Below are 9,276 nucleotides of genomic sequence, written 5' to 3'. Positions count from 1 at the left end.
TTGCAGCACTGCTCTTACTGCAGTAGTCAAACACAGTGAGAAAGAAGCATTATAAAAATCCCACATTTCTGTATCTACAACATATTCCGTTTAAAAAGCTGGGTGTGGTTAAAACTATTAAAACTAACCACATTTCTGTATCTACAACATATTCCATTTAAAAAGCTGGGCGTGGTTAAAACTATTAAAACTATTAAAACTATAAGTATGAAGGGCCACTTAACAATTTGTGCCACCATTCAACAGGCTTGAGCATGTAAGTCATTTTATGATTTCAAAGATCAAACTCATGTGCACATGTAAACCCACTGATGTGTTGAACATGAATATGTGCAAGTGGAACTGTGTGAAATTATGTGAAAGCTGCACGTGTACTGAAAGGTGGTGGTGGTTAACACCTTTTGCAGATGGGTGCAGATGGTACGCAGGTAAAAGCTAGCATACTGTAAATGTGTTTGTTCCCATGAGTTTGTTTTTTTTAAATCGGCAGCCTTTAACCCCTTTATGATTCCTTGGGTTTGTATGAAGTAGCTGACTCACTGGGTCAAGTGTCTTTGTATTAAGATTAGCAATCAATAGGCAAACATCATTGCTTCATTGCTGTTTTAGGATGACCTACCTTGAATAAACAATGCTATTTAGGTGAGACAAAGTATAACTGCCTTGTTTTTAACTATACCGCCTTTTCTTGTGTGTGTTCAACAATGTTAATGGGCAATAAGCATTTTCTAAGCATGTTGTAGTTGATTGCTAGTACAGTATGAGTAAGTGAGTTGAATTCTGCTTTCAGTAATGCTAAAGGTGTTTTACCAACATTTTGGAAAGTGAGCACACAGCCTGAGATGCTGAGCACGTATACTGTGAGATGAATAATGTGAAAATAATGACAGTAAAACATGGTGTCAGCACAAATCACAGAAGAGCGAGTCTTTATCATTTTTGACATTTTTTATTAGTCTTTGTGGCTTTGTGTGATGAATATGCACACGGCAAGGCCGGGGAGAAACCTCTAAGACCATCACAGGCGTTGTTTCCACTTCCTGTCATTGACCTATTATGCAACGACCCAGTAATAACACAGTTTCCACTCTGCATCCTCACTGTGAGCTGACGTCAATGTGAAACCTGCATCTCTGTAGATTTGTGCTGTGAACTAATGTGGACTGGTGACAAGCTGATCGTAGCCTACGATGCAGTCAAAACAAAATCTCCTACTTTCTTTTACTTTTCTTTTACAAGGCTGTCTATAAAAAACATGCACCTTGTAATCAGTGAAATGAAGTTAGACCACAAAGACTAATCAAACATTTTATACAATTTTTTTTTTTAAATCATGCATTCAAAAGTTTTATATGATTCAGGTTAATGTAAGTAAAAGAATGTACACTATATACATGAGGAAAATTACAATTAGAAAATACTAGAAGATGAAGAAATGTTCGAGCAGGTCCCCATTCACTTTTCAGGGTCTCCATGCTGAAAGTAATTGAAGGATTCGTACACTGGTACCTGACACTAAAAGAGACAGAGATTTCAAAACATTAGTGCAAGCACACACTGTGTATCAGTGTAATATAGCAGTATGTACAGATGTTAAATAAGGCTATTATTAATAAAACCTAAGGGGTTGGGCTGCTCTAAAGTTAGAAGACCTTTGCTACAATCTAAAACTGAGTAGGCATTGACACACAATTAGCCAGAAACAGGATGTCAGTTATATTTTATACTAATGTCTCAACACCGGAAGTTACAGCTTTTAGTGCAGATGAATCTTTGGACCACGAATTGTTTTACACTGCAGCACAGTCCAGTACAACAGCTCCCACAGCGTATCAAGCCAGTTATTTGACGGGCTGTTTTATATATATGTAAATGAAACATATATTAGTGAGTAAATATGTTAACACCTAAAGCAGTAGATTCAACAGAAACGAAACATTTAAATTCAGAATCCATTTCACCTGCATCTGTTTCACTTTATTGTATAGGACCATGAATTACATCGTACATCCTACGAGCGCTACACATATTTTGGACATTCATTATTTGAGAATGGAAAACACCAAAGTTTATTGTAACGTATAGGGCTGAACGTCGTATGTGACTGATGATTCAATGTCTTGTTGAAATGAAATGTTTTTCACAGGAAACCTGAAAAATCACACTTGGTTTGGTTGTGCCTTTAGAGAGAGCAGGTCTACGCAAACATGCTTCACCCCATCGACCACATCTATCGTCCACTTTTTCTCAAATGTCAGCTAAAACATATAGTAATCACCTTCATCAAAAGCTATTCTTCACTGAGGGTGAATCTGATAGGGTTAGAGACTTAAATGACCTAACAATGTACCCACTAAAATTGGATCAAAGACCATAACGCAAGGCCAAGAGGGCAAGTTATGTTATTCAGTATTACATGATATTTTGTAGTTTGTATTATATCTTTAACTACACTGAACAAAGAGGGACGAAGATCCTGCCTGTCGGGAGATATGACAGTAAAACATAACAGTCAGCAGTTACTCTACACACAACATCTGTGCATGAGTGTCGCCGCAGACTTAACACCATTAGTCTCACCCACTGAGTAGAGCCTCTCGAGGAGCTGGTGCTGTGTTTGTCCGTCTCTGCTTCCACAGAGTCAGTGTGGGGGACCTCATAGATCACCCTGACTGCTTGTGCTGAACACACACACACACACACACACACAAATGATTATAGTACTGTTACACAAAATGAAATTAAAACACACAGAATCAGAAGCCTTACATTTTATGTAAACCTACAGTAGGTGGGTACTGCTTGTCTGTTTGTACTGTTTACTTCTTTTACTAGTCCTCGTATTGCTAATACTACTAAAGATCTTCTACTACATCCTATTTTCCATTGATTATTCCAGCTTATCCCTTGCTACGGTTGTGGGGACATTGAGCTTATACACAGCTTAAGGTCACAGCTTTACTGCACTGATAGCAGAGAATGAGAGAGCGATACTGTTTCTACTGAATCACTTTTCTCACCTTCAGCCACATAAACATGGCTAATATTGTAAACATACTGTAGAGCTAGTCTATTTGAAACAAGCAGTTCCTCATAATTTTGCTGTGTACCACAAGATTCAACTGAGGGTCCCATAGATTTCTCACTCAAATGATACCCCCTCATATATTGTGCTAAAGCCCAGTGACACCAACTGCATAAAGATGCCTTAGAATTGTCTTTGCAGATTCGTCGTGCTTTGATATACTTTACACACAAGTGGCTTTTTGAAGCATCAGCTGGAGATGCCTTAGAATTGTCTTTGCAGATTTGTCGTGCTTTGATATACTTTACACACGTGGCTTTTTGAAGCATCAGCTGTCTGTTTACCATGCAGCATCAAACTCCCACAGAAGGAGTACTGTAGGAGTACTCTGATAGAACTGGGACACTGTGGCACATAAACACTTTCTGATAGTTGTCTGCCATGTGTGCAGGTACACTGTCAACATGTTACAGTATGTAGCAGTAGTCAGTCAACAATATAAAGATCATCTAACAGAAACAATAGTTAGTATTGCATCCCAAAGCAGAGTTAAAAGAAGCGAGAATACTGATCATACATTCGGAAGCTTGACCAAATGAATACTAATGATGTTTTTTTGCCTGTTACATGTGACCAGACAACTATTTGCTAACATACTGGTCATATTAATCATATAAGGTGATAAAATGTCAGTGCTGTGACGTTTAAAGAACAATAATGTTTAGTATTTATAAGTTCATATTTACAAGTCATGATGAGGCCTCTGTAGACAGGCAGCTTGATTAAAAGGGAAGTGTATCTGTCCCATCATGCACGTATGCGACAGAGAACTGAAAAAGCTGCTGAAATGCCTCTTGTTTAGCTTAAAATACTCTTATGATCATGATCTCATCTTGTATTAACTGTGTCATCTAAATGTTCTCTTCTTGTAAATCTGTATGACTAATTGTTCTTGCTACTAGTTTATTTTTATTTTTTTTGCTATTAATCTGTACAGTTTTAAGCGATGGATAGAATCTATCAAACTTCCAGTCATATTTTTGTGAACTCCTGAATAAATCCTAAGTTTGAAAGATTTAATATCATTTCCCGCCCCAGTAAAAACCTTCGCTAAGCTTTTTTATATTTCTTTTCGAAAAGCACTTATTGGCCACATTTTTAGGTACACCCATAAAATCTAACACAATCTAAAACAATATTATCTTTCTAAAAGTAGAATTAAATGATCCATTTTACTTTTAATATTGATAAGTTTTGAAAGATACGCTACGGCTGTCAAAGAGCTAATAATCTTACTGTATGATTACTACTGAGTTGGAGTTTGCTGTGGTGTTGATATAATTGAATTAATGCCTCTCTGACAGCATCCACATTATACTCTTCCTAAAAATAAAATTCATTGCATACCTGATGCCCTGGATTAGGCTGAACTGTATGAATTATATTTATTGCATGTATTTGAATTAAATATATTTTAAGAGCAAATGCAACATCTTTTTCTGGAAACAACATCCTTTTACTCTGAATGCTGTAATTCACAGACCTGGCTATGAACATTTTTCTACCAACTTATCAAGTATCAAAACATTTGACATTATGTTCTGTGGATTATCCTCAATTACTGACATAATGTTCCTGGAATAAGATGTTGCTGCTGATTTTTTTTAAATGTCATTGTTCCTCGCTGTGTGAAATGCAAAATTCTATTCACTTCATTATGTTTGTGTGGAGCGGATGGCTGTTTGATACCACTAGAGGAAGGACATCGTGTTGTTTTCATACTTTAAGTGAACCCACCAGCCAATCTTCTGGGACAGTGTGTTTCTGATACCTGAATAATAACCACATTTTTCTTTTTGTACCTCGTTTCCTTCGTAGAGTGCAGTAACATACGAGAGTGATGAGGAGTAATGAAACCACTAAAGCCACAGCAATTATCATGAAGAGAAGAAAACCTGGAGATCCATCAGCATGTTGGGAGAATAAAACACAAACACAACTGGGATGTACATTTACATGGTTATTGCCATGTTGGTCACTTAGCCATTGTCACTGCAATACTTCATGTGTCTGTTTAATCACTTACCACCTGCTGGGGTGTCACCTGTCTTCTCTCTGTTCATAACGGTGATGACAGTACCGTTTCCTCTGACATCTGTATAAACTGGAATCTCCGCAATCACCTGACAGATGTATCTGCCTGAATCGGCTTTTCTGATATTTGTAAAGGTCAAAGTTGAGCTCTCACAGCTCCTTGAGAGGGTATCATGAAGATAAGCTCAGTTTTAATTTGTGTTTGATTTTTCAGCCAGGAAACGTTCATTCTCCCCGACACTGTCCAGCAGCAGTTGATGTTTACTGAGTCGCCCTCCATCACTGAGACATCATGAGTCTGAGTCACAATAACTGTGTCTGATAAAGCACCTGTAAAGAGACAGGGATACATTTCTCAGTGTACACTGCATCATTTCAGAAGCTAAAGCCGAAGCTAAATGTAGGAAGGAGTGTGTTTTTGGCGCTTTTCAACAGAATCAGAGGAGGTATAGGCTACTACATGGACCTGGTTGAAAGTGCATCATAAGGATGTAACTCCTCAACAAAGGGGTCGTTCTCATCCAACAATAAACAAAAATAGTCACAGTTTTTGTCAAGTTCCTTGTCTTCATCACACCAGTAAAACTAATGCTCTGCAATATATCATGCACAAGCACTTTTATCAGTTTGAAAGATTCAAACCATTGAAATATATTGATTCAATTCATAAAATATTAATGTTCTTTAGTAATACTAATACTAATGTTGGGAAAACTAATGTTAGCATGAGCAACATAATGAGAAACAAGATATAGCTAACATTCTATGTACGTTTATGTGCTGCCAGTTTCGACAGCGGAGGCCTACAACACTGATCATCTGACATTACAAATGAACACAGAAATTATTACAGAATAAAACACCTGTAAAGAGACAGGGATTCTTACAGTCCCCCCCCCCACACACACACACACACACGCACACAGACACACGCACACAAGAGAGACATGGGGTTGGCCTCACCTTTTCTTTAAGGTTCCTCTACATGTTCTGCAAAGACGTGTGAAAACCACAGCTTCTGTTCCTTCCTCCTTCGGATATTAGGTTCAAGGTTTAATGTTCAAGGTTCTATTGTCAATTCACTATATGTGCAGGACATACAGAAAATCAAAATGCTGTTTCTCTCTCACCTAGTATTGGGTAGAATAGAATAGAATAAGAACTGGATTAATATAATTAGGATAAATCTAAACGGTACAGCTAATAAGCTGTGACTCAAAACCGTGAACAGTCAGTCACAGTAGTGCAAAACAATAATAGGAGATTGTCAGATGATTCAGCTTCACCAGGACGTTGGTGTCCCTTGGAGTCCTGTTTCTTTATTCTCACGATCGTCCAAAGTCTGCTTCTACTCGTATCTTAAACACTGGATAAAATAACAAAGCAGGTGCTGAGGAGAGAAGCAGTGAACGTTTCAGAGTTTTCGTTCAAGCATTTATCTTGAAACTGACATTAAGGTTTCATTGTTTAGACCTGCTCTTCATCTGTTTGGCCTGACTCTGTCTCTGGTTTAAAGCAAACTGAGACAGTCCTGGTGGAAAGTGGTGTAGTTCACCTGTACTTAGAGAAATGGGCTGCACTGTTCATTCGTGTGCAGGGTTCAAATCCATGGAATAGAAGTGGAAGGTTATTTATGTATGAATAACAATACTACAGTGTAAAAATATTCTGTTACAAGTAAAGGTCCTGCATTCAAAGTGTTACTTTACTAAAAGTACAAAAACATTACCATCAAAATATACATAGAGCAGCAAACGTCGTCACTGATCATATTTTTGGTTTGTAATTGTTGATGCATTGTTGTGGGTGTTTTGACACACATCATACACTTTGTGTTAAGCCTGTAATAACTTTCTCCTTATCTGTGGCACTCAGTCCTAAGCCCATTCGTTCCCACTAAAGTTGTTGATTTTTAAAAGCACCTCACAAATATACAGTTTAACACTTTTATAAATGGCTCAGTAATTTTTAAAACAGCTGGGAATTGCAGTTTTTAACAAATGTGATTCAAACAGGAAGAAATTTGAAATTGCCACTGTTGTGGACATGTTTCGTTTACAGGAGTATCTGCAGCCAACAACATCACCCCTACTAGACTGTAGTTCCCATGCTCCGTCCCAACATCTCACCATATGTAGGTTGTAAGAAGAAGCTTAGTGACATGACAAAATGTGATCTTTCCAGGAAGTGGAAACCCAAATCTTTGACTCATCTTGACTCTGTCTTTATGTACGCTCTTGTGATCATAACCCTCTACAGACTGCTTTGTTTCAAAATGGCTCTGATGACACAATAGAGATAACTACACAGCGGTGGAAGAAGGACTCACACCCCTTACCTTTAGTAAACACAACAATGCAATAGTGTAAATAGTGTTTTTATAGTTTTATAATGTAAATAGTGTTTTTGTTCTATCCTTCCTTTGTCTTCTTTGACTGCCTCTCACTCGTCATGTGTTTTAAATCCTATTTCCTGAAGTGAACATAAGACAGGAAGAGAGTCACAGGGTGATATCAGATGTTCTGACATCACACCTCTGAACATGTTCAGTAGAGCAACATTTAAAAAATGTAAATCAAGTAATTTTATTCATTCATGTTATTTGTACAACCTAACATCACAAATCACATTTATGCCTCACGGGGCTTTACAATCTATACAGCATATCACACCCTCAGTCCTTATACCCTCCAATCGGTTCATATGAAATATGAATAATGAAACACCAGGTTTTGGGGAATATATCAAGATCAAGGTCAGTCATTGTTTGCCCCCCCTGTCCCCATTTTTCCTTTGCTTGTTTCCCTCAGTCTCTTTCCTCTTCTTCCTGGGCTTCCTCTCTTCTTTGCACCGAACTGAGTGTATTTCCAGAAGCAGCTGAAATATGAACACACTCACTGATGAGCATAATGTAACATGTCTGCTGCTAGTGTACGATTTAACAAGCCTGCAGCCATACAAGTGGCTCTGTGGGACAGACAACGCTAACATGCTGATCTGTATCAGATATAGTGTTTACATGTTTAGCATGTAGACTTTCCCTTGGTCAGCATCATTTTAATGTGCTAGCTTGCTAACAATCGCTAAGTAGCACAAAGCACAGTCAAAGCAAATGTGATGGGAATGTCACTAGTTATGTAACAGATGTTTGGTCATGAATTGAACTAGCAGACAAATTAGTGGAGTTTGCTGTGAATGATGTGACTATTGTACTGTACCTGGTTTGCACTGCTCAGGCTTGGGCCGCCTGTTGTTGAGGTAGAAGAAAATTAAAAGAAGAACAATGATGGGCAGACACCTCAGGACATGGATTGACACGTTCATCCCTGAAATTCATCCACAGGAGCAACTGCTCAGTTACACACTCTGTACCATCAACTATAATACTGTTAGGAAACATAAGACAAACTACTGCTCTTACATTAAAAACAGAACTTATTATGTTTGCATTCTGAGCACATCTTCATTGGGGAGGGGGGTTAATTTAGCAATTATAAAAAATAATTTAAAACCTGTATATTATATTTTTGAGGAAGCAGTTTTGTTGCAAAGGTTAAAGTCCCCATGACATGCTCATTTTGCTCTTTCCCAGCCATACAATGTTTAATCTTGGGTACCTGTAGATTAGCTTGGCCCTGTACTTTTCTCCACATCCTCTGGTCATGGGCGCGGTGGTTAGTGTTATCGCCTCAGTGAGACGGTTCGAGCCTGGGCAACCTGGGGTCTTTCTGTGTAAATTCGCTCATGAAGGAACAAATGCCTGGAGATTATGACCATTCAAATCTTGCAAGCGAGAGTTTGTGAGATGTGCATGAACTGAGTTGCTTCTGCATAGTAGTACTAGAACATAGCTACACCTCATTTTTTGAGCTTCAGGTCATGTTTAAGATGATAATTCACATTATAGATAAGACAGAAAACAAGGAAAAGCATGCCATGGGCCTTTTAAAGAGAAGAACATGTCCTTCCTCATTGTCATGTAGCTTCACCACATTTTAAATTGTTCCCTTCACTTTGATGAAATGTTTGGATATTTTTGAATTAGGGTGAAGATGCTTGTTGCCATGAAACCAGAATATTTATTAGAACACAGCAGTAATCACAGGAAATACGGGCAGTGTACTTGGCTAAAACATTAAGGCACATCTCAGCAGCAC

At 38.1% G+C, this 9,276-nt stretch overlaps 1 long non-coding RNA gene across 1 annotated transcript; it reads right to left on the bottom strand.

The window, feature by feature from the left end:
• Positions 1–1,358: 1,358 nt before the first annotated feature.
• Positions 1,359–5,253, bottom strand: LOC109969409 (uncharacterized). Its single transcript, XR_002276265.1, has 3 exons — positions 4,888–5,253; positions 2,581–2,681; positions 1,359–1,515 (listed from the first exon to the last, which is right to left on the bottom strand). It is a non-coding gene; the product is annotated as an uncharacterized LOC109969409 (long non-coding RNA).
• Positions 5,254–9,276: the final 4,023 nt, after the last annotated feature.

The sequence above is a fragment of the Monopterus albus genome, unplaced genomic scaffold (genome assembly GCF_001952655.1).
Source record: "Monopterus albus unplaced genomic scaffold, M_albus_1.0 scaffold173.1, whole genome shotgun sequence".
Taxonomy (NCBI): Eukaryota; Metazoa; Chordata; class Actinopteri; order Synbranchiformes; family Synbranchidae; genus Monopterus; species Monopterus albus.
Note: the sequence above shows the minus strand (reverse complement) of the source record. Positions and strands in the feature narration are given on the sequence as shown.